The sequence below is a fragment of the Callospermophilus lateralis genome, chromosome 10 (assembly GCF_048772815.1).
Source record: "Callospermophilus lateralis isolate mCalLat2 chromosome 10, mCalLat2.hap1, whole genome shotgun sequence".
NCBI lineage: Eukaryota > Metazoa > Chordata > Mammalia > Rodentia > Sciuridae > Callospermophilus > Callospermophilus lateralis.
In genome coordinates this window covers 44,484,339-44,512,258 of record NC_135314.1, presented here as the reverse complement: position 1 = coordinate 44,512,258, position 27,920 = coordinate 44,484,339, and the positions used below count along the sequence as shown (strand labels likewise).

The 27,920-nt window shown below is 39.7% G+C and overlaps 1 long non-coding RNA gene across 1 annotated transcript; it reads left to right on the top strand.

Moving 5' to 3' along the window:
* Nucleotides 1–475: 475 nt before the first annotated feature.
* Nucleotides 476–25,146, top strand: LOC143408484 (uncharacterized). The gene is made up of 3 exons (XR_013092491.1): nt 476–554; nt 11,321–11,376; nt 23,311–25,146. It is a non-coding gene; the product is annotated as an uncharacterized LOC143408484 (long non-coding RNA).
* Nucleotides 25,147–27,920: the final 2,774 nt, after the last annotated feature.

Genomic DNA, 27,920 nt, shown 5'->3' with positions numbered 1-27,920 from the left:
GGAAATGTTGTTCTCTCCCAGCCAGTGGGGCTGGGATGGAGCCCTGTGCCCACAGGACAGAGCTGCCCTTGTGGCGGTAGGCTTGGGGGTGCCACCCGCCCCTCCGCTGTGATCAGGAGCTCTCAATGGGCCACTTCTGCAGGCTCAGCATTCCTTCTCAGCCCTTGTGCATGCAGCCCCTACCCCTCCATGCCTGCCCACTCCCCAGTGCCCTGGGGTGATTGGAGGAAAAGAAAAAAACAAAACAAAACAAAGACTTGGCCAGGTCCCAGGCCTCATTGCTGTCTAATGCCGAATTGCCCAGAAAACAGATTCAATCAAATTCTTTCTCTTTTCTCTGGAGGATGCATGAGTAAGGGGATTCCTCTGGCCTTTTTCCCTATGCTGTACGCTCATCTGCCCTCCTTGGCACCACAGAGCTCACAGCCCCTGGCCTGTCTAGTGTACAAAGGCAGGATGCTGAGACAACAGTGGGAAGGAGAGGCCTCATGCTTGTAGCTTTTTCCACCTCCCAGGGGGAGAGCACGAGCCATTGGAACACTCACAGGAGAAGGGTAAGGCTCCTCAGATTCCTCACCTGTGCCAGGAAGGCCAGAGGGTCTGTGAGACTGAGAAGCAGGCAGAGGAAAAACACTGCCTGCCCAGAAAGCGACAGAGCAAGCTCCTTGGGAAAGAACAGTAAGCATTAGTCAGCTCCTGGAAGGAAGGCCTTTGGCCAGTGTGCAATGAGGGGTGATTTCAAGTATTGACACCTAACTCCCTGGACTGGAGATGGAGAAGAAGCAGAAAAGATACTTAGTGTGTCCTTTTGCTTTGATTGTTCATAGACTCAAAGACACATGAGACCCTGGAGCTGCAAGGAAACAGGACAACCTGTGTAGCTCTTCGCTTAAAGCCGAAATCTTCCAATGAGCTTGGTAGAACTTCAGCCAGCCTGTGCAACTCCAGTGACTGAAATCTTCATCCCTTAAGCCAGTTCATCCCATATCAACAGGTCGCCCTAGTGTGTCAGTCATTATGGAGCACCCTGAGGGTACAGAAAGGAGGTTGCCATGGGAACAGGAGGAAACTCCTGTTGGCAAAGGAGTTCACCATCCAGAGCAAAGATATGAGCAGCACACAGAGATTGAAATGCAAAGAAGGTTATGAGCCCTAAGAAAAACACAGAGGAAATACTCTCTGAGCTGAGAGGAGGCAGAAATTCCTCTTGACTAGGTGTCCAGTGCAATAGGTGAGTAAAGGTTTTCGTAGAAGAAGAGATGACTTTGAGGGTGAAGAAAAGCAGAGAGGGCTGGGGGAGAAGTGGGAGATGAGTTTTAAGGGGAAAGAGTAGCATGAGTAAGTTTGTGCTGGTAAAAAAAAAAAAAAAATTGGGGGAGCTTGCTTGGTGCCTGCAGGGAGATGGGCATGGCTGGGTATGTGCAACTGGGGGAGGAGGTGAGGAAATCAGGGTTGGAAAATGGGTGAGACTATATTTTAGGGTGCTGAATACCCAAGGGAAGAGAAGTTTCAAGAGATAGGTAGCTGGGAACCACTACAAGCTTTTGAGTATGAGAGAGGTCTGACCAGTGTTGGGATTGGGGCAGTGTGATCTGGTGGCAGGCACAGGAAGAATCATAAGGAGTGAGGTCCTCTTCTTCAATTCTGTGAAGTCAAGACAGCTCCGGGGCCGGAGATCTGGCTCTCCAGCTGGTCCCTAAGAACCTGGGTGTTCAAACACTTGCTGGGTCCTTTAAGATGCTATTGAAACAACCAGTGGCATTGCTGGAGAGGACAAGGACTGACCACTTTGGTTCATTTCTCTTTTCACTTTGAGGCTTTTTTTTTTTTTAAAAAAAACACAAGTTATTAAGTTATTTTGTTCAGATGCGGTTAAGAAACGGAATCTTTTGTCTTTTTTGATGGGAGGTTACTAAACAGCACTCAGGATTGAAAGAAAAGACCCTTTGATGCCATCTCATCTAAGAGAGCCTGAGCTTTGTGAAACGTCCTCTGATCTTACAACTGCACTTGTCTCACGCCCACTGATAACAGAGCAATAGACTTCCTGCACTTCCCTTTGGATACCTTTTGGATACCCTTTGGCAGGTTAACTTCTTGCCCTTAAGGAAAATCCAAGATGTTCCAGAGTACAACAGTGATGTCCCCTCAGTATTCTGGACCTCTCCCATCTCCCAGCACAGACAGCTTGGCCAGCAGGATTGTGAAGGACTTGAGTTTGAACCTCATGTCTTCCCCCTGCTTCATGGCCACAGAAGGTGCACTTGAGGAGGCAATACTGTGAATCTTAGTGGCAAACATTGCTTGCCACCAACCTTTTCTTCCTCCACTATGCAGATATGGATTTTGGGCCACAGAGATATAGTTCCAGTCCTGGAGGAACTGGTCCCTGTCCCTCTACTAAGTTATGATTACACTTCATTTTGAATTGGTGTTAGATGGTAATGAATTTATTTTAAAAGGAATATGTGGGCATTTCATAATGAGATGTTATCTTAATTCTAAAGAGTGAATTTTAAACAATCAACTTATACGATGGCTAGGATCCCATTATGTGGAGCAAATGTCTTTGTGATAACTCTCTTAATTTTTATCACCACTACCTAGACTGTCAGCTAGCTAGCCACAGTCTTCCATTCAGGGAAATGTCATCAGTAAATGTCTTCTATAGCTTTTCATTTTATTAATTATTATTAATTTATTATTATTATAATTTATTATTATTAATTTATTATTATTATCATTTATTATTCTCCCAATATTCAGTTTGGTAGTGAGTAGCTTAAAAACTCAAAAAGCAGAAAGAGAATTCAATGTGTCTTACCCCTTCCCTAACCATCTTGATGTCCTCCCCAAAGTAGCCCACGTTGCTGTTTCCTCGTGTGCCCTTCTCTGTGATGATTTTATGGAAAACAATTATTATGGACTTTCCTCATTTAGCAGACAGAGCTCACACAGAAAGAAGCAGAGCTGTCCAATCAGAATTGTCTAGAGGTGGTTGTTCTCCCAGCTTACCTACTCAAGGTGTCAAATTGGATTCTAGATGTCAGAAAGACCTCACTTGGTCCAGGTGTCCATAAAACAATACATGACCTCTTTAGCCTGACCCTTTATGGATATTGCTTGAGGAGGCCTGAGCTCATTCTTTGGAATGAGACCTGAACACTACACCTTGTATAATCTCATAGAAAATGAATCAAACAGGGACTGTACTGTGAGTTCCAGTGACAGCTATGAACAATTTTTTTTTTGGGGGGGAGGGGGTGGGGATGTTTGCATGTAGGTAGCTAGAGGGAAAGTCCCAGAAGTATTTGCATCCTGTCCTTCCAACCAGATTTCTTTGGTTCCTCACGGACTCATTGGGACTGTACTGTCTATTAGTTCTTCTAGACTCTAATTTACTGACCAGGGAGATATTTAGTCTGTGCTTGCTCATCTGGGATGGGCAGACCCATGACTCCTGCAGCCACTTCTCACCATGCCCTCCTCCCTCACTAATAATGCTTGGACCTCTGCCTTGCTCACGGATGGTGCTGGTGCACTCCTGCCCACTGATCATGCCGAAGCTGCATTTTCTCAGTGAGGATCAGAATTTATCAGTTCTGGCAGTTCTGGTCTCCACATGCTGGTTGCTGGGAAGTATTTGAAAACTTCTTTAGTGGGAAGAGTCTCTTTTTGATTAGAGTCCAAACTGAAATGCTAACTTCTATTTGTGAGTACCATGACAGATCCAGCATGGTGTCATTATCAAATATCTCACAAGTAACAGCAGCTTGGAACATTATTGTTTAGTCACCCCTTCCCCAGTATTGGGTGGGTTTCACTTACAGAAGAATCTACATGGTAAGTGAGAGAGGAACAACTCAGTATAAACAGAACTAAAAACATCTCAATAGTGACAAATGTATAAAATCTAGTTGGGTGGAGAGACAAATGCAGATAAACAGCTGGATGAGAAAATAGGATAGAACCTACCAAAATACAGAAGGATGATATAAAAGATTATAGTAGCTGGACATGGTGGTGCCACACCTGTAATTCCATTGACTCCAGAGGCTGAGGCAGGAGGATTACAAGTGTGAGGCCAGTCTGGATAACTTAGCAAGACCCTCAGCAACTTAGCAAGACCGTGTCTCAAAAAATAAAAAAGGCTGGGGATATAACTCAGGGATAGCACAACCCTGAGTTCAATCCTTAGTACCAAAAAAATTATAGTAAGAAAAAGTTACCTATGGATCTTGTATCTTTATCTTTAATATTTGTAAAAATTTTCCATGGTTCCTTTTATTTTCTTGTCCATACACATTTGTCCATAGACAATGCGTATTTTTACATAGCAGTGATCATAACACAAATATTATTTAGGGTTCTGTGTTTTCACTTAATATTATATGCATTTGCCATATTGCTCCAATCTTTATTTTATGACTGCAGAAATACCATTGTGGTGATTCACAATAAGTTTTTTGCCTTCTACCTATTGCTGGAATTTTATGTCTCCAGCTGCTTAGCATTATGGATAATTTTGTAAAGAACATCTTAGGATATTTAACTTCATGCATTTGTTGATTTCTTTAGGATCAAATTCAAGGAGGGAACTGACTTGGCTAAAGGGTAGGGACCTCTTTATGGGGAGCAACATTTTCTCTGGCATAAAGCCAACTGTGTTGGGCAGAGACCAAGCCTCATACTGATCTTATTGGCTTGGTGACTCTAAGCCAGTAACTAGAATGTCACCTGGCAACTGAGCAGAAAAGCAGAGGTTTTCTAGGTTTTGATGGAAGCTGTTCTTGTACAAGTTCTCTGCTGGTGACAGCAGAATGTACATGGGGTGCTGTGGGGCATTCCAGGGATCTGCCCAGTTTGCAGAGATTATTTAATTTGTAATTGCATGTAAGGGCTTCTGAACCAAAAACTGGGAGCAAAAGCAGACCCAGGTTGGGGTCCCAGTTTTTGTGTTGTGGCTGTAGGGGTGAAGCTTGCATGGGGTGAAATGGTGTGAGTCACTGTACTCAGTGTAGAGTGCCATGGCCTTCCTCAGTGACACTACACATGGGCACAGCCTTTGTGCAGATGTCTAATTATGTGCAGCACAGATGTCATCGAGGCCCTTGGAGATCTGATTAAACTTGACCCAATCCAGTGCCAAGCCTTGTGAGAACCTTGAATCCACAGCACAATTACCATGAACCACATGTCATCACAGTCTCACTCTTCTGTCCCACACCCATTTGAAGGACAAAGCCCAGTTGCTTCCCTGATCTTTCCCCAAATCCCCATGTACTCAGACCTTTGTGAGTTTGGTAACTTTGCCAAAAACTGGGGGCCATAAGCAGAGTCTCACCATAGACCCTTTTTGCTCTCTTTTCTCATCTCTCAATCTGTTCCCTTAGCAACAGGTAACCAATGTCCCCTGCCCTCCTCAGAACAGTTCTCCCAACTCCAGGCCTTTTCTGGGCCCATCCACATATTTCTTCTGGGTGAATACAAATCACCCCCTGAAAAGAATTTTAATGGATAATCTTTTTTCATTTCCCTTTTTATTAGTAATTTTTTTACTAGAGCATTATAATTATGCATGGTATTTGGGTTCATTTTGACATGTAATAACACATGCAAGCAATTTTATTTCAATTCCCATCCCCCTTTCCCTTGCCTCCCCTCTCTCCCTATTCTCTCTCCTTTCTTCTATTGATCTTCCTTTCACTTCCTTCTTCCTTTCTTTATTTCTTTTTTAAAAAATTGTTTTTAGTTGTAGGTGGACACAATAACATTTTATTTATTTATATAGTGGGACTGAAGATCCAACCCAGTGCCTCACATGTGCTAGGTGAGCACTCCACCATGGAGCCACAATCCCAGTCCCCCTTTCTCTCTCTCTCTCTTTCTTCCCTTTCTTCCTCCATCCCTCCCTCCCTTCCTTCCTTCCTCCTTCTGACTAACCACTGAGACATATCCTCAGCCCCTTTTTACCTTTTTTTATTTTTTATTTTGAGACAGGATCTTGCTAAGTTGTTTAGGGCCTTGCTAAGTTTCTGAGGCTGGTCTTAAACTTGAAATCCTCTTGCCTCAGCCTCCCAAGTCACTGGGATTACAGTGTGTGCTACTTTCCCTGACTATTTATTTTTGATTAGTATTTTTTAGGTATACATACAGGTGAAATTATTTTTGGTAAATTTAAATATGTGTATAACCAGCTACTGTTAAACTCATTCCATATTTCTACCCCTTTCTCTTTCTTCCCTCCCTCTTGTTCTTGTCCTTCTCTATCAATAACCATGTCATTACAGGTACGTAAGCAAGCAGTTGACCCTGCTAGGCCAGCTCTGGGAGCCTCACTAAACTCTGTACCTTGAAAGGGTTAATTTTTCTTTTTTTTTTTTAATGAGATGAAGTTCTTAGGATGAAGAGCTGTTTACATGGCACTTTCAGAGGTAATATTTTATTCAGGTCTCTAGGAGCCCTAACAGGTAGTTAGTTGGAAGGTGCTGTGATTTGGATATTTTTGTCCTTCAAAATTCATCTCTTGAAACCCACTCCCTGGCATGAGGGCACTGGGAGGTCATGACCTTGAGAGTCGTCATGATTTGGTCACTGGGACAGAGCTCTTATGAATACGGTAATGTCCTTATCAAAGAGGCCCCAGAGACTCTCTCACCCTCTTTCTGCCACATGAGGATACAATGAGAAGTTGGCACTTTCAACCTGGGATGATCCTCATCAGATTCTGAGTGTTCTAGGATCCTGATCTTGTACTTCAGCCTCCAGATCTGTGAGCAGCACAACTTAATGTATTTATAACATATGGATGTTTGTTACAGCTGTCAGACTGGATTAAGACAATAATATACCAGCTTAGTATTGAGGAAACTGAGGCCTACAGAAGGGGAAGAACCTGCTTAGCTGATCACTGATGAGCTGGAATTGCTACTTAGATCTCTACTCGGTAGAGTGCATGATTCTATTGCACGTGACCCTGCCAGGCCAGCTCTGGGAGCCTCACTAAACTCTGTACCTTGAAAGGGTTAATTTTTCAGGTATAGTGATGCATACCTGTAATTCCAGAGACTCCTGAGGCTGATGCAGGAGGATTATAAATTTGAGGCCAGCATGGGCAACTTAGCAAGACTGTCTCAAAAAATAAAAAGGGCTGGGGATATAATTTAGGGGTAAAGCCACCCTGAGTTCAATCCTTAATGTGTGTGTGTGTGTGTGTGTGTGTGTGTGTGTATGTGTGCGTATACAACACAGATATGTATATATAGGTGTGAATATATATGTGTGTGTATATATACCTCCGTGTGTGTGTGTGTGTGTGTGTGTGTGTGTGTGTATACTAATTTTGCATTATGTGAATTTCATTTTAATTTACAGGAAAAGAAACAAACAGGTGTGACTTTACTCTTCTGACCCTCTGCTCTGTACTGGCTTGCATGGCTACAAGTCATGATGTTCCCTCATTGGACAGAGAATGAACAAGTGCCATTCTTTGTTCTGTCACCTGCTAGCTGTGTGACTTTGGACCATTTATGCCTCTCTGTGGACTCAGACTCCTGATCTGCAAGAAGAGGAGACTGTCCTGATTTTTTCCAAAGTCCCTTCTAGGAAATCTTCTGGGATCTTGAGAGCAGAAAGAGGGATGGATCTAGTGAGGGAAGGGAGGCACTCTCTTTGCTTCTTTTGAAACTTTCTCTTCTCAACTAGTGGACAGTAGTGACTTTTAATTTTCTGTCCCCAGGTACCAGGTATTTCTGTCCCCAGGCACCAGGTATTCACACAGATAATAGCTCTTATCCTGGCTGGCACCACAGGGGCTCCCACCACACCTCATTGAGCAATGTAAGACCCTTGGTAATCCTGTTAAGTTGCTGGGGCAGTGAGTCATTTCAATACCACCCAAACACCTTCCTGTGGCATCCCTGGAGAGAGAGACACTCCAGCCAGATCATTGTGACTTGACCTGAAGCAGCATTTTAAACATTGCAGCTTTTAGTCAGGTTGCGACTTAGAAGCCCATCATGCCTAAATCAATTGTAAAAAGAGATCAAGGTGTGCTCATTCATTCACTCATGTCTTTCCTGTGCCTTTAGATCCCAGGGACTGTGCTGCGCTTTAGGAAGACATATGTTAGAGGAATTCACTTTCCACTGGGAGAGGCAGCCTCAGACAGAAGCTGAAGGTACTATTACAAGGCAGTAAAATGAAAGGATAAGGTAGGAAAATGGGCAGTGGAGAACCACTGACTCTGGAAGTAAACAGAGAAGGTCAGGGAGGATCAAGGAAGGTGACACTAAAGCTGGGTTTTCAGGGATAAATCCGGGGCTCCAGTGTCTGCTGGGCTACCTCATGCTCTGATCATGCTCTTTTAGGAAGAAACAGCTTCAGGACCCATAACCCATGACCTGTGAAGCCAGGGTTTTCAGCATGAGCCCCTCAGCTGGGCTGAGCTCTTGGGGCACCTCCCAGGCGAGTGGGCCAGATGCCTTAGGGGCAGATGGCCACCTTTCTTCCTTCTTGTTTTAGCCACGTTTGAGCAATATTTCCCTACATTTCAGTGCTGCAAACACCACTTTTGAGATCTTTGCTGGATCTGCATAACACCTGGACTGTAATTGACTTAATATTCTCTTTAAATTGATTCCCTTTTTAATTTAGTTTTACCTGAATAATAGTATCTGGGAAATCATGGTTTTGATATGATAATTATATTTTTCCTAATGTACTCTAAAATAAACATATAGCTATTTCAATAAAAATATTTGCACACTTGCCACCCCAAATATTTGTATGTCACCACTGGTGTGCACTGCATATTGGGGGAAATACTGATGGAGTAGAGCAATCCCTCTATGCTTCTGCCCCTGCCTTTGCTCTGAACTCCTATTCTGCCCCTGGAATAAGATTTTCCAGGTTCATTAATCATTGATTTTTGTTTGTTTGTTTGTTTTGTTTTCAAACCTGCCAATCTCTTTCTTACCTCAAGGCCTTTGCTCTGGATGTCACCTCTGCCAGGAACACTTCCCCCCAATCTTCTCTCCTGTCTTTCCGGACATTAAAGTCTTAGATATTTCCTCCTAAGGGAAACAATCAGTACACCCCACTCCACCCTGCTCTCCTCAGTCCCTCCTTGTTTCAGCCTCTTTAAATACTTTATAAGATTTAACATGGTTTATTTACTGATTTATCCATCGTTCCTCTTACCTTTATTAAACCATAAATTCCCTAAAAGCAGAGATCTTACCTATCGTATTTACCTCCATTGACCTAGTGATTAGCATAGGGCCTGGCACAGAATCCAACCTCCATAAGTATATACTAAGTGAATATAATTAAAATAAATAGATAAAGTTTTAAAAAGACACATAGGATACTAGTCAAACAAGGATTAAAATAAAATTTCATTAGCTGCTTGGTATTTCTTAATATGCATCTGATAAATTGTTGGAGAAGGCAACCTGGAGATGAGATCACTCTGGGGTCTCAACTCCACCCCTGAATTATTAGCTTCTTGTCCTGCAATGCACAGGTTTCCTGACTTATATACCCAGCAATAGAGGCAAAAGATAAAATGACAGGCCAGACCTACCTGTAGAAACAGACATTGGGGCCACTTACAGCAAAGAAGTAACAGGGAAGGAGCAGAGAGGCCAAGGACCCACTCATCCAGCACGGGGCCACAAGCAGCCTCAGAAGCCCAAAGAGCTCACCTAAAGGGAGCATGAGGTCCAGAGGCCATCTGCTTCCACCAGTCAGATTGGCTCCTTCTCTTCCTCTTTGGGATGAGATAAAATTAAAAGGTATTGAAAATCCAATCCACAGCTGAAAATGGGAAATAAGAAGGAAGTTGGAAGTCCTCTTACTTATGGAACTATGAAGAGGGGTAGACATAGGTTTTTCTTCTATAAATATCTGTCCACAAAAGAAATTTAAGGTGATGGAAGAAGCCAACATCCCCTAACCCCCTCTCTCCAGAAACACGTTTGTCATGGATTCTGTGATATACCTCCTGACCTCCTTCAGAACCAAGGAATTCATTCATGCCACTCATAACTAAATTAGATTCTTCCCAGAAATTGTCCTAGGCTGCCACACTTACTCTGGGGACAGTTCACATTAGATGACTAAAGGAAAGGGGGTGCAAAGGTTTGATCCTTTTACCTTAATCCAGAACAATTCTGAAGGGCTAAACCAGCTCCAGACCACCTACATTGTGTCAATCTCTCCTGCTGCCCAAACCTGCTTTCTTCATGTTTCCCCAAACTCCATGCTTACAAAGCAGCATCCCAGAGTCTATTTCCCAGGAAGTCCTAAGACAACATGTGTTAAACCCCAATTGGCTGTGTCCTCCTTAACCCATTGCCATATTGCCTAAGAGAGAGCCAATATCTCACCAAAGCATTTTCCTAGATTTGATTCTTGAACTTGCAGTTGAGACAAATCATATTCATATAAATGATTGCTGGTGCTCATGAAAGTATGGTGGATCTTTTCCTGAAAATACTCAAGATAGATAGCTGTGCACAGTGGCATGTGCCTGTAGTCCCAGCTATTCAGGAGGCTGAGGCAGGAGGATTGCTTGAGACCAGGAGGTCAAGGCAACGTAGACTCTATTAAACCAAAAGCAACAACCAAAACTACACTGAAAAATTAAGGTTAAAATTAAAAGAAGGCAATACAAATAGCTAAAGTAAAGTAATATTTGGAAAGTGGTTGATATCTCCCCATTTTGCTCCATGTAAAGCATTGGACCCTGTGCGCATGTGACTTCATCTGCTCCTGTCCCATTGACCTTCAGCTTGCTCAGGACAGATCGCTGGCAGATGCTACGTTTAGGTAGCTCCTACTACTTCTGGCTTTCTCAGAAACCCCCTCTCCATCACAAAAGGGCAAGGTTGTGGTGTTGGTGGCCACCATACCCACTGCAGGGAAGCTGTACTAGAGTAGCTCCCAGGCCTGGGACTGATTGGTAAGACATGCCAGCTTTTCTCCTATCACCAGGTGATGATGACTCAAATCCTCCTTCCCTAGTAGTTGCCCTGAGGAGCTAGGTGATGCTACCTAGAAATTTAGGCAAGTGAATTCTTTCCAGGGTGAATTCTAAACAATGGGAGACACGGGGTGGAAGGGAGGTAATGTTTTAGCCTCAGATTCTCTGTGGCCCCTTCTGTTCCCAACAATGGGCTGTTCTACACAGCAGAGGTTCCCTCAGGCCTCTGCAGCCAGTCACAGTTTCTAGTGGTGCTGGGGACAGTATGACATTTACCTTTTACATTTTTTTTTCTTTTACTCTCTTTCCTGCTGTCCTGGCTTATGACTCCAGAAAGAGAACATTGGCATGGAAGCTTTTCTTCAAGAAACGTCCCCTAGATAACCCAGGTAAGGACACAGATATTAACTTATTTGATTGGTATTCACAAAACATCATATTACTGGGTGAGTGTGTGTGTGTTGGGGGAGTGAGTGTGTGTGTGTGTGTAGGGAGGTGAGTGTGTAGGGGTGGATGGGTGGAGGCAAGAATTACTACTGTCATTTTATAATTAATTCAACCAGAGGAAAAATAAACTGCCCAAGGCCAAAGCTGCGTAGTTAAGTGGTAGATCAGGGCTCAGTCCATGTGTTCTGCTCTAAATTGTATATTTTCCTTACCCTTCAATGTATGTGTCCATAGAGAGGTAACAGCAAGAACTAGTTAACTCTTTCCCTGTAAAGGTAGCATTTGGGGGTGAGGGTGGCGCACAGTAATTACTAGAAAGAAAACTGAAAAAGCTCCTGAAAAGAGGAAGAGGAATTCAGATGACAGCGCCATCGACACTTCTGGAGCCCTCTTTTCCCCCAATTCACTTTCCATACTTTCACAAACATGTGCTTTGAGTATTGGTGAAAGTAAAGAGAATGCCATCATATGCCGTGGTTTCCGAGGTCAGCCGTAACAAATCACGACAAACAGGGTAGCTTAAAACAACCAAGATGTGTTTTCTCATAGTTCTGGAGGCTGGAAGTCTTAGGTCAGGTGTGGGTGGCCATGCTTCCCCCAGAGGCTCTAGGGGAGGCTCTCTTCCTTGCCTTTCCCAGCTTTTGGTGGTTGTGGGCGACCCTTGATTGACTGGCCGCCTCTGTATGTGAAGACTTTGCATGGCCTCCTTCTCTGGGGGCATTATCTCTCCTTGCTTTTCTCCCGCAGGAAATACTTGTAATGGTGTTAGAGCCTCCTCATTTCATTTAGGGAGGCCTCTCTATATCAAGAGGCATAGCTTAATTACAGCTACACAAGTCCTTTTTCCAAAAAGGTAACATAAAAATTCCAGGCACTGAGACTGGGTATATTTGGGTGGCTATTATTCAACCTACTACACTATAATAAGGGCCATGCCTGGAAATGTTATTGTGTCCTTCAGCATGCTTAAGAGTGTTCCTTGATGTTAGATCATTTGTCTTACTCCCTGGTGGAGAGGAGGAGTGGCCTGCGTGCTGAGGCAGCTGAAGCCAACTTTCTGCTTAAGCAGCCGTGAGCTAACAGGGCACCTGAGCAGAACTGACCCTGCCTTATCCTCCAGCCCTAGGCAGAGAGAGGGTCTCTCTGATTGTTGTCTTAGCCGGTGACATGATTCCCCTACTTCTGGGGCCACAGAGGATCCCAGGCTGTCTGCTCTTGACAATCACCCTGATCCAGGATTTATATTTTGCAAAACTATCTCATGGCAAGTTTTAGAGGAAAGAATCCTCCTAATCACAAATATTTGCAGTACTTGACCTGGTTGCACTTTGGCCAATGATGTTGAAAACAGTCACTTGCAGCACTGAGGTCCCCTGTTGTCAGGCCTGTTTGAACAGTTCACCGGCAGTACTGTCTTCTAGGCCTCTTGTGGAGATTACTGAGGTGCTGAAAGAGAAAAGAGAACAAGATGTGCCTGAGGGCCAGACGCCATGCAAAGAAAGTCTTAGCAAATACCAGCTTCCTTCTTTTATTTATTCTTAGGCTGCTGCTTCTGCATTTCCTCAGGGGCTACACTTATTTATATTAATTATCATCTTTCCCTCAAATTCCCCACCCAATTCCCAACCTCTTGCTTCCAGCAGTTAATATCACTTCTAATTTCTCGAGAATTGAGGCCCTTTAGAAAATCCACTCAGTCCAGGCCTCACCCGACTTCTGCTCCCTTCCTGAATACCCACCACCCTTTTCCCTCCTTCTTGGCTTACTCAGAGCTAAGACTTTGTTGGCATGGAGGTTAGCCTTTCTCATGTCCTTATCAGTCATTCACCTCCTCCACTTTTCATAGTAGTTCTATTGAGATAGCATTGACTGGTGTAAAACTCATCTCTTGAGATGTAAAATAGGATTTTTAGTATATCACTAATGTTTGCCTTGATTACCACTTTAGAATGGAGTATTTTCATCATAACAAAAAGAAGCCCCCACACTCTTTCCTTCTCCTTTCCCACCCCCACCAACTTCTTTACAAGAACCATTTATCTACCTTCTATCTCTGTGGTTTTTCCTATTCTGAACATTTCTTACAAAAGGACTCATATAATAAGAGGTGTTTGTGGCTGGCTTCTTTCACTTAGCATGGTGTTTTCAAGGTTTATTTGTATTGTAGCTATCTTCTATTTTCTTGTATATATATGGATATATATGTAGGATTGGAATTGCTGGGTTATATGGAAATTGTATTTACCATTTTGAAAAACCATCAAACTGTTTCCCCAAGTGTTTTCATTTTATGGACTTACTGGCAATGCATGGGGGGTCCTAATTTCTCTACATTCTCACCAATATTTGTTATTACCTGTATTTTTTCATTGTACCCATTCTAGTGGGTTTGAGATGATATAACACTGTGTTTCTGATTTGCATTTTGCTAATGGCCAATGATGCTGAACATCTTTTCATATGGTTATTAGCTATCTGTCTGTCTTTTTAAGAGAAATACCTATTCAGATGCTTTGCCCATTTAAAAATTGGTTCATTTGTCTTTTTTATTATTGAGTTGTATTTTTAAAAATATATATTCTGGATACTAGGGCCTTACTAGATTTATAATTTGCAAATGTTTTCTCCTATGTCTATGGATTGTCTTTTTCACTTTCACAATTATTATTTTAGTTTACCTTATTTTCACTTCAATTTTCTTGTGCTTCTAAAAGCACAGAGGTGTTTCAGTTTTGATAAAGTTCAATTTACTTATTTGCTTTCTTGTTGCTTATGATTTTGGGATCCTGTCAAGGAAACCAATGCCTAATCTGAGATCATGAAGATCACTCTGTTTTCTTCCTAGGGTATTGCTCTTAAATTTAGGCTTGCAATCCATTTTGAGATGATTTTTGTATATGATATCAATAAGGAGTTCAAATTCATTTCTTCATATGTGGATATCAAGTTGTCCCTGTGTCAACTGTTGAAAAATCTATTTTTTTCCCTGTTGTGTTGTCCTGACATCCTGGTCAAAAGTCCACTGGCCATAAGTGCAGAGATTTATTTCTGGATTTTCAATTTTACTCCATTGATCTATTTGTCTGTTTATGCCAGTACATACAGTCTTGATCACTGTGACTTTGAAGCAAGTTTTAAGGTCAGTACATTGCGAGTCCTCCAACTTTGTTTTTTTCAAGATAGTTTTGCTTATTCCAGGCCCCTTGTATTTCATATGAATTTTATGATCAAATGCCAATTTCTGTGAAAAAGCTGACTGAGATTTGGAGATTGCAAGGGACCTATACATCAGTTTGGGGAATATTACCATTTTCTTACTTAGTCTTTCAACCTATGCTCGTGGAATCTCTGTCCATTTCCTTGATTTCTTTTAACAATGTTGTAGATTTCTGTGTACAATTCTTGTACTTCTTTTTAAAAAGAATTTTTAAATTCTTTTTAAATATTAATATTTAATTCTATTTAAATATTCCTAAGTATTTTACTCTTCTTGATGTTATCATAAATTAAATTCTTTTCTTAATTATATTTTGGATTGTTCATTATTGGTATATAGAAATACAACTGATTTTTATGTTGATTTTTTTAGCCTTGCAAACTTGCTGAATTTATTGTTAATCCTAATAGGTTTTTGTTGAATTATTTAGGATAGTTTCTATATACAAGATCATGTCATCTATAAGTAGAGACACTTAGAGATGACATGATCTTGTCATGCCTTTTATTAGGGTGAGGAGGTTCTCTTCTATTCATGGCTTTTTGAATGTTTTTATTTTTGGATTTTTAAAATCATGAAATAAAGTTGAATTTTGTAAAAATCTTTTCTGTCTACATTAAAACGATCACTTTCCCTTTATTCTATTAACATGATTTTCAAATGTTGAAACCACTCTGCATCCCTGGAACAAATTCCACTTGGTCTTGATGTATAATCTTTTGAGGGGGTAGGATGCTGAGAATTGAACGCAGGGGCATTCCACCACTGAGCCACATTCCCCAGCCCTATTTTGTATTTTATTTAGAGACAGGGTCTCACTGAGTTGCTTAGTACCTTGCTTTTGCTAAGGCTGGCTCAGCCTCCCAAGGGATTACAGGCGTGTGCCACTGCACCGGGATGATATATGATCTTTTCTGTATGTTTTTGAAGCCCCCACTTTCTTGGCTAATTTATTTTCTTTAGCTTGTAAACATGCTTTCTTTCATAGTACCAGAGAAACAACTTGGACTAAGCAACTTCTCGTTCTTCTTCCATTTGTATTTAAGCTATGGAAAGGTTGCCCTCTTTTTACCCTAATATCAATTAATCACTTAACAAATGGAAGCTCCTTTGGCTGATATGTGTAGGATTTTCCAACTGTCAAAGTCCATGGACACTTTTTAGCCCTTTCTTTATTGGCTTTTTGTAGCATTCTAGTTTACCACTTCCTTCCTCTTTGAAATACCCAAATCTCTAGTTTTCTTTATGTCTTTTTTTATTATAGTTTACTATTCTCCTTTAAGGATATTTTTTCCCTTACCGTCAAATACTGGTGTCCTTGTAAGGTTCTATCTTTGGTGTACTTCTCTTATTCTATGCTGTCTGGGAAATGTCATGGTCTCTTATAGTTTTTACTACCCCCTGTATGCTGAGGAGTACTATCTGTTGCCTTTCATCATATCCAACCAGGTATATCCAACCGCCTCCTGACCCTCACTACTTGAAAATCCCTTAGGCTTCTCAAATACAAGATGTCAAAACAAAACTTTGAAGTTCCTTATCCTGCAAGTTGGTTCTTCCTCCAGCTTGATGCAAATCTTTGAAACTTAGAAAAATGTAAACAGCTTCCTAGATGAGGTGAGAATTGCCTCACCTTATGAAGAAAGTTTGGCAGTTCTGTATTTTCATTGAAATAAGATGCAGGGTAGCAGAAAATAATAACTTATTTTACCTCACAGGCCGAGAGATTTCATTCTTCAGGAAGAGATAAGACTGGACATAGCTGAATATATTCCAAGGCAGGTTAAGGAAAGTATAACAAAAGAAAGAGAGAAAGAAGTGGGTGGAAAGAGAGAGAAAAAAAGAAGAAGAGGAAGAGGAAGAAGGAGGGGAAGGGGAAGGGAGGGGGAGGGCAGGAGGAGGGGTGGGGGAGGGGAAGGGGAGGGGAGGAGGAGGGGAGGGGGAGGGGGAGGGCAGGAGGAGGGGAGGGGGAGGAGGGGCACATTAAAATCCAAGGGAAGATAAGCTTGATTCTGTCAGGGAAGGAAGCAAATGGGAGTGTGGATACTTCACAGAGATCTTGACCTCAGAACTGCTGCAGAAAGGTGAGTGGGACTTAGAAAAGTGGGGTAGGGTGTTAGAGAGTTGGCTGAACTGTTATGGGAGATAGAACCAGTGTGTAGGGAGGAGCACATGGTTTGGCATGTCTGGTAAGAGATGAGGAAAATAACAGGTGTTGAGGTGGAGGCCAGAATTTGAAGTGTCTTAAATGTCATAAGGGGGGAATTTGAGATTTATTTTGTAGACAGGTAAAACTCTGTGGGGCAGTAAATCAGGGTACTGACAGGGTGCAAAGCCGAATTTTAAGAACACTCCAGGAGTCCTGTGTGCCTAGTGCCTGCATGCCAATAGCTGTCCTCAGGAGATCGCCTGTCTGGAAGATATGATTCTTATGCTTAAAAATAAGAAAACTATGAGGCCACACTGGGCACTAAGCTGCCAGAGTTCAGCCATCTCAGCAGAGGAGTCTCCACACCCTCTGGCACTGTCCTTTGCTAAAACTGAAATGTATGTCACAATGTCTTGAAACAGAAGGGAAAAAAATACATTAAACAAACAGGAAAAACACACACAACACAAAGTAAAACCCACCAACAGTCATATGGCAGGTGTACAGCTCGTTCCCACTCCAAAGGCCTCCCCAGCCCCACTTCCTGGAACGTTGCTGAAGCTGGACTAGAACATATAGTGAGGGGTTTCCTCAGGGTATAGAATTCAAAATTCCTTCTGTACTTCATGACCTGTTCCAGGGATCCCTCTTTCCATTGCTCTCTCCCTTGTGTTCACAACTCAAATATCTATGAAATGCTCATAGTCTCCTCCAGGCGGCCTGTGAAATCCCCAGGGCCTGTGCTCTTTCATGGTTCTTTTCATGGTGCACAGCACAGAACCTTGGGTGTCTAGTTCCTCAGGGTAGTCATCCTCAAGATGTGCCCAGCCTGGGAGGATGGAAAGAGCAATGGTTTGAGAGTGTGAAGAAAATATTAGAATTTCAATTTATGCTTACTTTGAACCCCAATTATTAAAAAAAATAAGCTTTGTTATTCTTTCAAGTGTTGATTAACAGGTATATATACTTAGAAAGTATTAAAAAAATAAGTATACTGAGTGAATGCTCAAAATTCTTTTATTGATGGGATTTGATAAGAAAATATTTGGGGATCATTGCTTTACAGTTGTATTAGTGATCATTGCTTAAAAAGCTAAATAGCTCTAAATAGAATTAGTTGCCTGAGAAAAATTTAGGGTTTTTGTTTGTTTGTTTATTCTTACTAACAAAAATATACAAATACCAACATTGCCTTCTGTGTGCAAGGCTGTGTGTGAGGCTTTGTGGGTTTGTATTGATATAGGACTCTTAAGAAGTTTTAACCCCACATGATCACATGATACAACAGTAGAATTTGAGCAAGGAACATATGGTGAAGTGGATACTCTTTTTTTATTATGCATTTTTTTTCTTTTTTTTAATATTTAATTTTTAGTTGTAGTTGGACACAATACCTCTATTTCATTTATTTATTTTTATGTGGTGAGGATCAAACCCAGGGCCTCACATGTGCGAAACAAGCACTCTACCACTGAGCCATAACCCCAGCCCTTAATATGCAAATTTAAAAAATGTGTTCTTCTTAGTTATACATGACAGCAGAATCTCTTTTGATATATTTATACGAGCATGGAATATATCTTATTCTAATTAGGATCCCATCATGGACATACATATTGGTGAGATTCACTGTGGTGTCTCCATTTATGTACATAAGAAAGTTAGCTCAGATGCATTCCACTGTCTTTCCTATTCTTATCTCCCCATCCCTTCTCTTTATTCTCCTTTGTTTAATCCACTGAATTTCTATTTCTCCTACCTTCCATCTTGTTGGGGGTTAGCATCCAATATATCAGAGAAAACATTTGACCATTGTTTTTTTGGGATTGGCTTATTTCACTTAACGTAGTAGTTCCCAGATCCATCCATTTATCTGTGGATATCATAAAATCATTCTTCTTTATGGCTGAGTAATTAATATTCCATTGTGTATACATACCACAATTTATTAATCCTTTCATCTGTTGATGGGCATCTAGGTAGGTTCCATAGCTTAGCTATTGTGAATTGTACTGCTATAAACATTGATGTGGCTGTGTCACTGTAGTGTGCTGATTTTAACTCCTTTGGATATATACTGAGGAGTAGGATAACTGGGTAAAATGGTGGTTCTTTTCCTAGTTTTTGAGAAATCTCCATACTGCTTTCCAGAGTGATTGTACTAATTTGCAGTCTTATCAACAAGGTATAATTGTACCTTTCCCTCTCATCCTCACCAATATTTACTGTTTCTTGTATTTTTGATAATTGCCATTCTGGCTAGAGTAAGGTGAACTCTCAGTGTAGTTATAATTTGCATGAAATGGATATTCTTTGTGTCTTCTGGGAATGAAATTTGGGTACCACTTTTCTGAAGGACATTTAAACAAACATACCAAAGACCTTTAAAAAGATTTATATCTTTGATCTAGCAAGTCTACTTCTAAACATTTTAAAAGGTTAATTAAAGATTTGTGCAGATAATTAACTACAAGAATTATTATCAAATCATTATTAATATTGAAAAATCAGAAACAACCAAATGCCCAATAATGTGGGAGTCCTTATATAATGTGTTACATCTATGTATTATAACAAGCCAAACATTAAAACTTGATATGTAGATGTATGTTTAGTTACATTGAAAGATGTTTAAAACATGTTAAATTAAAATGGGTTATATATTATTACATAATATAGAATGATTCTATTTACATTTATCCATATGGAAAAATATTGGGGTACAGTATGCTAAGATTTTTTTTACTTTTAAATTGCTATACTGTACAGTAATTTTAGAAATGCATGTATTCCTGCAACCACCACAACACTGAGACAGTTCCATCACCAAAAAACTAAAAAAAAAGAGGTGATGGAATTGTCTTACTACTCCTAGTTCAAATTAGTCCTGATAAGCTCTCTGTTGCTATTGTTTTGCCCTTTCTAGAATGTCATATAAGAGGGAACATACAATATGTAACTTTTAAAAGCTAACTTCTTTCATGCAGCTTAGTGTCTTTGAGAAAAGTCCAGTAACAGGTCCAATAGATTTATCCCATCATATGGCTGCACCATGGATGTTCAATCATTCTCTGTAGAAGAAAATTTGAGATGTTTCACTTTGGGGGTACTATAAACAGAACTATTATCAACATTTATGATAGATATGTGGGTCGTATGGAAAGTGTATGTTTCACTATATAAGAATCTACCAAACTATTTGGAGAATATTTTTCCTTCTTGTTTTCCTACCAGAAATGCAGGAGAGAGTGCCAGTTGCTCTGTATTCTTGCCAGCATTCGATATTGTCAATATTTTAAAATAATTTTATTTTAACCAATCAAATATGTATGTAGTGGGATCTCATTGTGTTTTTCAATTTCATTTCCTAGAGATTAATGATATTGAACATCTATTGTTATACTTTTTTTGCCATCTGTAGATCCTCTATAATCAAGTGTTCATTCATGTCTTTGTACATTTTGTGTGTGTGTGCACGCGCACACGCACGTGCGCACATGGTGCTGGGGATTGAACCCAGGGCCTTGTGCATGTGAGGCAAGCACTCTACCAACTGAGCTATATCCTCAGCCCGTGTCTTTGTACATTTAAAAAAAATTAGATTTTATTTTTCCTAACTGTTAAGTTTTGAGAGTTCTTTATATGTTCTACACATAAGAAAGTTGTCTGATATCTCATTTGCCACTATATCTCCTGATCTTTAACTTATAGTTTTATTCTCTTAATAGTATCTTTCATACAGAAAAGAATTTTAATTTTGATGAAATTTGATTGATTATTTTTGTCTTTTATGCATTGTGTCTTTAGTCTTATATCTAAGAAATCTTTGCCTAAACCTAGGTTATAAAAATTTATCTTATTTCTTCATCTAAAAGTTTTAAAACTTTTCATATTACATTTAAATCAATGAAAAAAAATATATATATATATATATTATATTAGAGTCATATATATTAGAGTCAGGGTCTTGCTAGGCTGCTTAGGATCCAGCTAAGTTGCTGGCTTTGAACTCACATCCTGGCTCAGCCTCTCAAGCTGCTGGGATTACAGGTCTGCATCATTGTACCTGGCTCAATGACCTATTTTGAGTTAATTTTTTAATGTGAGGCTTAGGTTGAAGTGACTAATATATTTTCATATAGCTATCCAATGACCCGACTACATTTCTTTGAAAATAAAGAGTTGCTTTTATATCTCTGTAAAAAAAAAAAAAAAAATCAATTGACCCGGCATATGTGAATCTACTTCTGAGCTCTCTATTCAGTTCCAGTGATTTCAGTGTTTATCTATTTGCCAAAACTACACAGTCTTCATACTTTAGAGTAGGTCTTGAACCAGGTAGGATGAATCTTTAACCTTTATTCTTCTACAAATTTGTTTTGACTATTTTAGTTTCTTTGCCTTTCCATAAAAACTTCATAATCATCTTCATATAGTTTGAGGATTTTGATTAGAATCTCATTAATTCTATGAGTCAATTTGTAAAGAATTGCCATCTTAACAAGCCCAAGTCTTCTAATCCACAAATATGGTATGTCTATCCATTTATACTTATTTTAACAAAATTTATTTTTTAAGTTATTTACTCATTTTGAATGTTTTCTATTTTTAAAACATATTGCTGTCTTTACTTTAAAAGTTGAAGTAGACAACAGTGTGGGGAAGAATAGAGTTGAAGAATTGAACTAGAGATTAAGATACCCATCCTGGTGATCTAGGGGCAGACCCAGCTGCAAGTGGGGTGAAGAATTCTAGATGATGCATGTGAAGAGTATGGTAATCAATGACGGATGGTCAAGATCAGGAAGGACCAGGGAAAGATAGTGGTTCCAGTGGAAAATCTTTCAATGATGAGATAATGTCACATGTTGATCTGGGCAATAAGCAGGATCCTAACTACTTGGATTAAACATTATGATATGAATATGAGTTATTTCTTAAAAGCTCCTGTGTTGGGCTGGGGATGTGGCTCAAGTGGTAGCGCGCTCGCCTAGCATGCGTGAGGAACTGGGTTCGATTCTCAGCACCATGTAAAAATAAAATAAAGATATTGTGTCCACCTAAAACCCAAAACATAAATATTTTAAAAAGCTCCTGTGTTAATGCAGGAAGTAAAAATGATTAAATTGTGAGAGCTGTGACCTATCAGTGGATTAATCCACTTGATGAAATAATAATTTGCAAGGATTACTGGGTGGTAACTATGGGAAGATGGGGCATGGCTAGAGGAATTGGATCACTGCAGGCATACCTTGGGATTTATATTTTATCCCTGGCACCTTGATCTCTCTCTCTCTTGCTACCTGGCTACCCGAGGTGAGCAGCACTCCTTAGCCATGCCCTTCCACCATGATATTCTGCCTCACCTTGGACCCAGAATGATAGAGATGACTATGGAATGAACCTTTGAAACTGTTGGCCAAAATAATTTTTTCCTCCTTTACATTGTTCTGGTTAAGTTTTTTTGGTCACAGCAATGAAAAGCTAACTAACATAGAGGGATACAGCTAGTCTCTTTGGTAGTACAGTAGCAAGAGTCTCATAATGGAGTTACACTAAATTCTGGTTTTTTGGAGACTCTAGATCTAAACCTCTGAAATTCTACTTAACTAAGTCCTGTATTGGTCCTAGGAATGGCACAGTTATGAGCCTGAAGGTGGAATTCAAATGGCCTCAGTTGTGAGAAGAGGAGGAATGTTGGGGTAGGAGCCAGGTGAAGCATTGCTCTTTTGTTCATTTATTTACCCAACATTTACACATGAAAGGCATTATTCCTATTATTGCTATAGTCCCCAAATGAGCCAGGGAGTATGCTGACACACGCTTGAACACACCCACCCATTCACACACGCATGTGCTCATGTGCATAAACATGGTTGGTTGCACTGGAGAAATGGTAAGCACTGGCCAAACGCCAGCTGGGAAACCCACAGTGACACTGAGCCTTGGGCACTGGGAGCCCCATGGATCGGTTCACATGGTAGCCGCTAACATCAAAGACCAGCAGAATTATTCCAGAACTGGGACAAAGGGTATCTGAACCTTGAGGCCTTGTGAAACCAGAATAAAATTGATGCATTTTCTTAGAATTGAAAAAAATTTTAGGTGGCATTTGTAAAGCAGAACCTAGGAACACAGTGAATTGACCAGAGAGGGGAAAGAGACCTATTTAAAAAAAAAAAAAAAAAGAAAAAGAAAAAAGTAGTTCTGTATTTAGTTAGCAGCATGAGTGGGGTTATATTATTTTCCAACAAATGGGGGCTTAACACCTTTTTTTTTTTTCAGCAAAAATGACAGCCAGTCTTTTGAACTTGAATTTGCTTATTATAATTTCTTATCAGAAACCATCACTCTCTGTGTATTGATTTCTAGCCAATGATTAACCAGATGTGACTTTACAGCCTTGATCATAGCTGGGGAACTCACTCAACAGAGAGAAGCCTGCTACTTGTTGAACAAAACAGGTATTTCTGGACCCCTTTGGCCTCAGGCAAGTATTTTTCCATCCAGGTGACACAAGAAGTCTCAAACACAGATCTCCAGAGGACCCCTGAACATAAGATTGTGCTGACCACCTAGAAGCATGAGATGATCCAGACCTGAGTGGAAATTAACTCAACATCAAAATTGTGAAATCAGCTACTTTCTTTGAAGGATTGAAATTCAGAATCTATATCCCCATATAATAGGATTATAATATGAATAATGGTATTTACTTGTGCTTACAATTTACGAAAATAAAATTTTTGTTTTGTTTTGTGGTAGTAGGCATGGCAATTCTGGCACACACTGCCACTGAACACTACCCTCAAAGCTTTGTTATTTTTTATTTTGATATGGGATCTCGCTAAATTGTCCAGACAGGCCTGAAACTGGTGATCCTCCTGCCTCAGTCTCCTGAGTCATTGGGATTGTGGTGTTGTTTGGAATTACAAAATTTTTTTTTACATCCATAATCATGACAGTTTTTTTTCCTATATGATTCCGTTTATATGAAATTCAAACATAAATACAAATAAGCTGTATTGTTCAGAAATGCATACTTGGGTGGTAAACTGCAAAACAAGTCAAGGAAATAATCACAATAGTGTCAAGAGAATGGTGATGCCTAGAGGAAAAGAACCAGTGGGCGAGAGGAGGGGAGACTGCGGAGGGAGTGATCCTGGCCAAATTCTATTGTTATATTGTGTGCATGCATAAATATGTAACAACAGATTCCACTGTTATGTACAACTATAATTCACCAATCAAAAAACCTGGAAAAAAAGAAAGATGGTAAGACAGAAAGGAGGTCTCATTGGGAAAGGGCACATGCAGGCCTTCTGCGGTCTGGCTGTGTTCCATTTCTTAGTGTCAGTGGGGCTTACATGGGTTTCATTTGCAATAAGCTGTACATTTATGATAATTTTGTACATGAGTACATGTTTTTTTTTCACACACAACAAAGAGCCAAGAAAAGAAAAGGAATTAAGTTACTTTATGTTATTACAACCAGTATTGGTTATTAGTTATTACAATTCTAGGGTAGAGATGACTCAGAGCTATGAAATATATAATGTGTGACTTCCTTGATGGGAATTTAGGTAATTATGCATTGATTTTTCATATCATTTATGTTTAAAGAGATCTATGTACCTATACAATTCCAGTCTGAAAAAACCGAGAAATTTACTCAATGCATCTGACAGTTAATGTCAGAACTTGTCTGTAACTTTTCTGACTCCATATCAAAAGCTCTTGAGTTGTGATACCAATATTTCTTTCTCAGCTTTAAAACCTGCATGTATGTCTTTATTTCAAGTGGAACTGAATTGGTTATCTTTGCTAATTATGGAACTGTCTGTTAATTTTTAAGCTTGATTAAAAAATGGCTCTGTAATAGTTTTAAAAAAGGCTGGATTTACTTAGTATTGTCATTTAAGCCATTGGGAAAGATGTCCCTGATTTTCTAGCAACAAAAACACCTTGAGAAATTAGAATTTTTTAGATAGAGGATGAAATTCCATTGTAATATTTTTGTATACCAAATATATTGTGTTCACTGTGAAACATTTTTAAAAATTTCGAAGAGTTACAGAAATAAAATCACCCATTTTCTAACCTTAAAGTATAAGCACTGTAACATTTCGATGTCTTTAATCTATGTTTGTATGGGTGTTTACAAAATCAACATTCTGAAAATGCTATTTTGAAACTTACTTTTTAAACTTAACATTAATTCTTCATAACACAATTTATAAGGTACATATAACATGGTATAGAGAATGTATCATTTTTTAAGCCAATTTCCTTTTGTTGGCTGTTTTTCTTTTTCCTATATGCTGCTATTATAAACATCTTTGTAAATTAATCTCTATGTACACCCATTATTTTCTCCTTTGAATAAATTCCTAGAAGCCAAATCATTGGATCTGTGTCAAAGGGTATGTAAACTGGAAAGGCTTGATAATATCTGTCAAATTGTCTTTCAGAGATTTTCTCAATTTATGTGTTTCCCCAGCCATGCCAATTTGAGATATTCTAATTTAAATATAAAATATTACAGATTTTTTAAAATTTTAACCTTTAGTCCTTCAAGTAAAAGTCCTTTCATTCTTCAAGTAAAATTGTGTATTATCTCTCTTCCAGGAATCTCCATGATTCAAACATGAGTTGGAGGGTGTAGAAGTCTCACATGTGTGCACATGTTTAAAAATTTTCACTTAAAAACATGAAGGAAATCCACTATTCAAAGGGAAGAGAAAAGATTTTGTCTGTTAACACTACAGTTCTCAATGGAATTACTTATTTTCCTTAACTAATGCCCCATTAGGTGTTCTAAGCACATTCATGTATTGTTAAAGTACCTAACAATCATTCATAAAGAGATGGAAAGTCAAACAAGCTCAGTGTATCAATTTGCCCAATTCAACAAACTCCTTGGCAATCTACTTACAAGACCCTATGGGGGACAGCCGTCAAGAAAAGGTTAGACAGCCCATTAGCTTATGAAAAGGGCTGTCGATGCAATCATAATCTATTTGCCTGCATTTCTCTGACATTTTTTTTTCCTGAGGTTATGGTGATAGAAAGCCATTTCCCACATTCATGCTCAGGCACTTAGCAGCTCAATGGAGAGGTTAAATCTCAATAAAACAAATATTGCTATCATGCAAATCTTTCTGTGACTGAAAGAATAGTAGGACCCCGGTGGACTTACATTTATTTGAAAAAAACATTTTTTAAAAAAATTATAAAATCCTAACAAAACAAAATAATTGGTACAAAGATTTTTATAAAATCCTAACAAAACAAAATAATTGGAACAAAGCTTTGGCCTACATAACTGTTGAGATTTGACTTATTTGTGGTAGCTTGATTAACAAAGCTACCAGAAAGAAATCTTCTTTGATTAAAACATTAGCCAGGAGGAAAGACGTTTACAGGAAGTATGGACTTGTCTTTATTATTCCAGAACTTTGGAGGGTAGAATTGCGAAGGTCAGTGGGTAGAAACAGCAAAAAGTCTGATTTTAGATAGCCTAAAGGAACACATTTCTAATAATCATAGTTGTGGTAGAAAGAACTGCTTTTCTAATAAGAGTTCAAGCTATCCCTGGAGACCCTGTTAGGAATTCTGAGGAGACATTTCCTTTATCTTGGGGTCCAGAGTCTGTGATTTCATGGAAGATCACATGGACAGAGTTGTGGTAGGATGTGCCACCAAAGGAGTGAAACAATCAAGAGCCAGAGAAAATCCCAAGTTATTGTTTTCCAAATGGTTTAGTTGCTTCTGGATATTAAAATTGCCAAATATGGCTCACAGGAGTGAGGGACCCTCATCAGTTGAGTTAGGATAAAATGTCAGGTTAGATTGTTCTCCCCAAGTCTCATAGATATCTATTTCTTTCTTCTAAAAAGTTCATTGGGAGCCAGATAGTTCCCTCAGGTCAGCTTCCTTTCAATCAGTGACATGAGGATCCAGTGTACTTTAATTTGCACCTCACTGTTATAACATGACTTCTAGGGTCTCATAACTGGAGAAGACAGAATTTGGAAAATTCACATCCACTTTTCTATGCTTCCACTTATGCCACTTCAATCTATGACTATTGGCTAGAATTAGTCATATGCTCCACTCTGATTGCAAAGGACAGTGGGAAATGTAGTCTTCCTGTGTATCCACAAACCCAGAGGATTATTTTTGTCCAAGGGCTCATAAGTTTTCTACCCTCACAGAATAAATTGCACCATCAGTTGCAAAAAGTTTGTTTTGTCTGGAAAGTCAGGGTATATGTATCCTTGTTCCTCTATACTCTGTCTCTTGATGCTACCTTTTTTTGGGGGGGACAGGTTTAAGAAAGGTGATTTCAGGGCTGTGGATGTGGCTCAGTGGTAAAGCACTGGCCAAGCATGAGTGAGGCCCTGAGTTCAATCTCCTGCACTGCAAAAAAAAAAAAAAAAAAAAAAAAAAAAAAGTGATTTCTAAGCCTCAAGTCTAGTTATAACATTTTTCTGACTTTCAGCTCTAGATTCTTTAGTCCAGGCCCCCTTAACATTGGTCAACTAGGGATGTTGCTACTAAGTACCATAAATGTGTCATCTCATAGTTCTGGAGGCCAGAACCATGAAATTGAAGTGTTAGTAGGGTTGGGTCCTTCAAAGAGCTCTGAAGGGGATAATCGGTTCCAGGCTTTTTTCCCTAGCTTGTAGTGGTTTGATGACAATCTTTGATGTCCCTCAGCTTGAAAGATCTCTCTGATCTCTGCCTTTATGTTCACGTGAAGTATTTTCTGTATGTTTCTCTGTCAGTGTTCAAATCTTTCCTTTTTATAAAGATACCATATATCAGATGAGAGGCCACTCTAATTAACTTGATTACTCAGTATCGATCCTATCCCCAAATAAGGCCACATTCTGAGGCACTAAGGGTTAGATTTTAGTATATTTTTTAGGAGAACACAATTCAACGTACAATGACCAGCAGCTTGACTCCCAAATGCTCCCACATTATTTGCTAACCAGTGACATTCTGCTTTGAATGTGGATCAGGGCCATGTCTAGTCAGTGAGAAGGAGGCAGAGGTGATGAGGCAGGCAGTCAATAGACCCTAAGAGACAAGTCCAGCTCCTGTTCTGACTC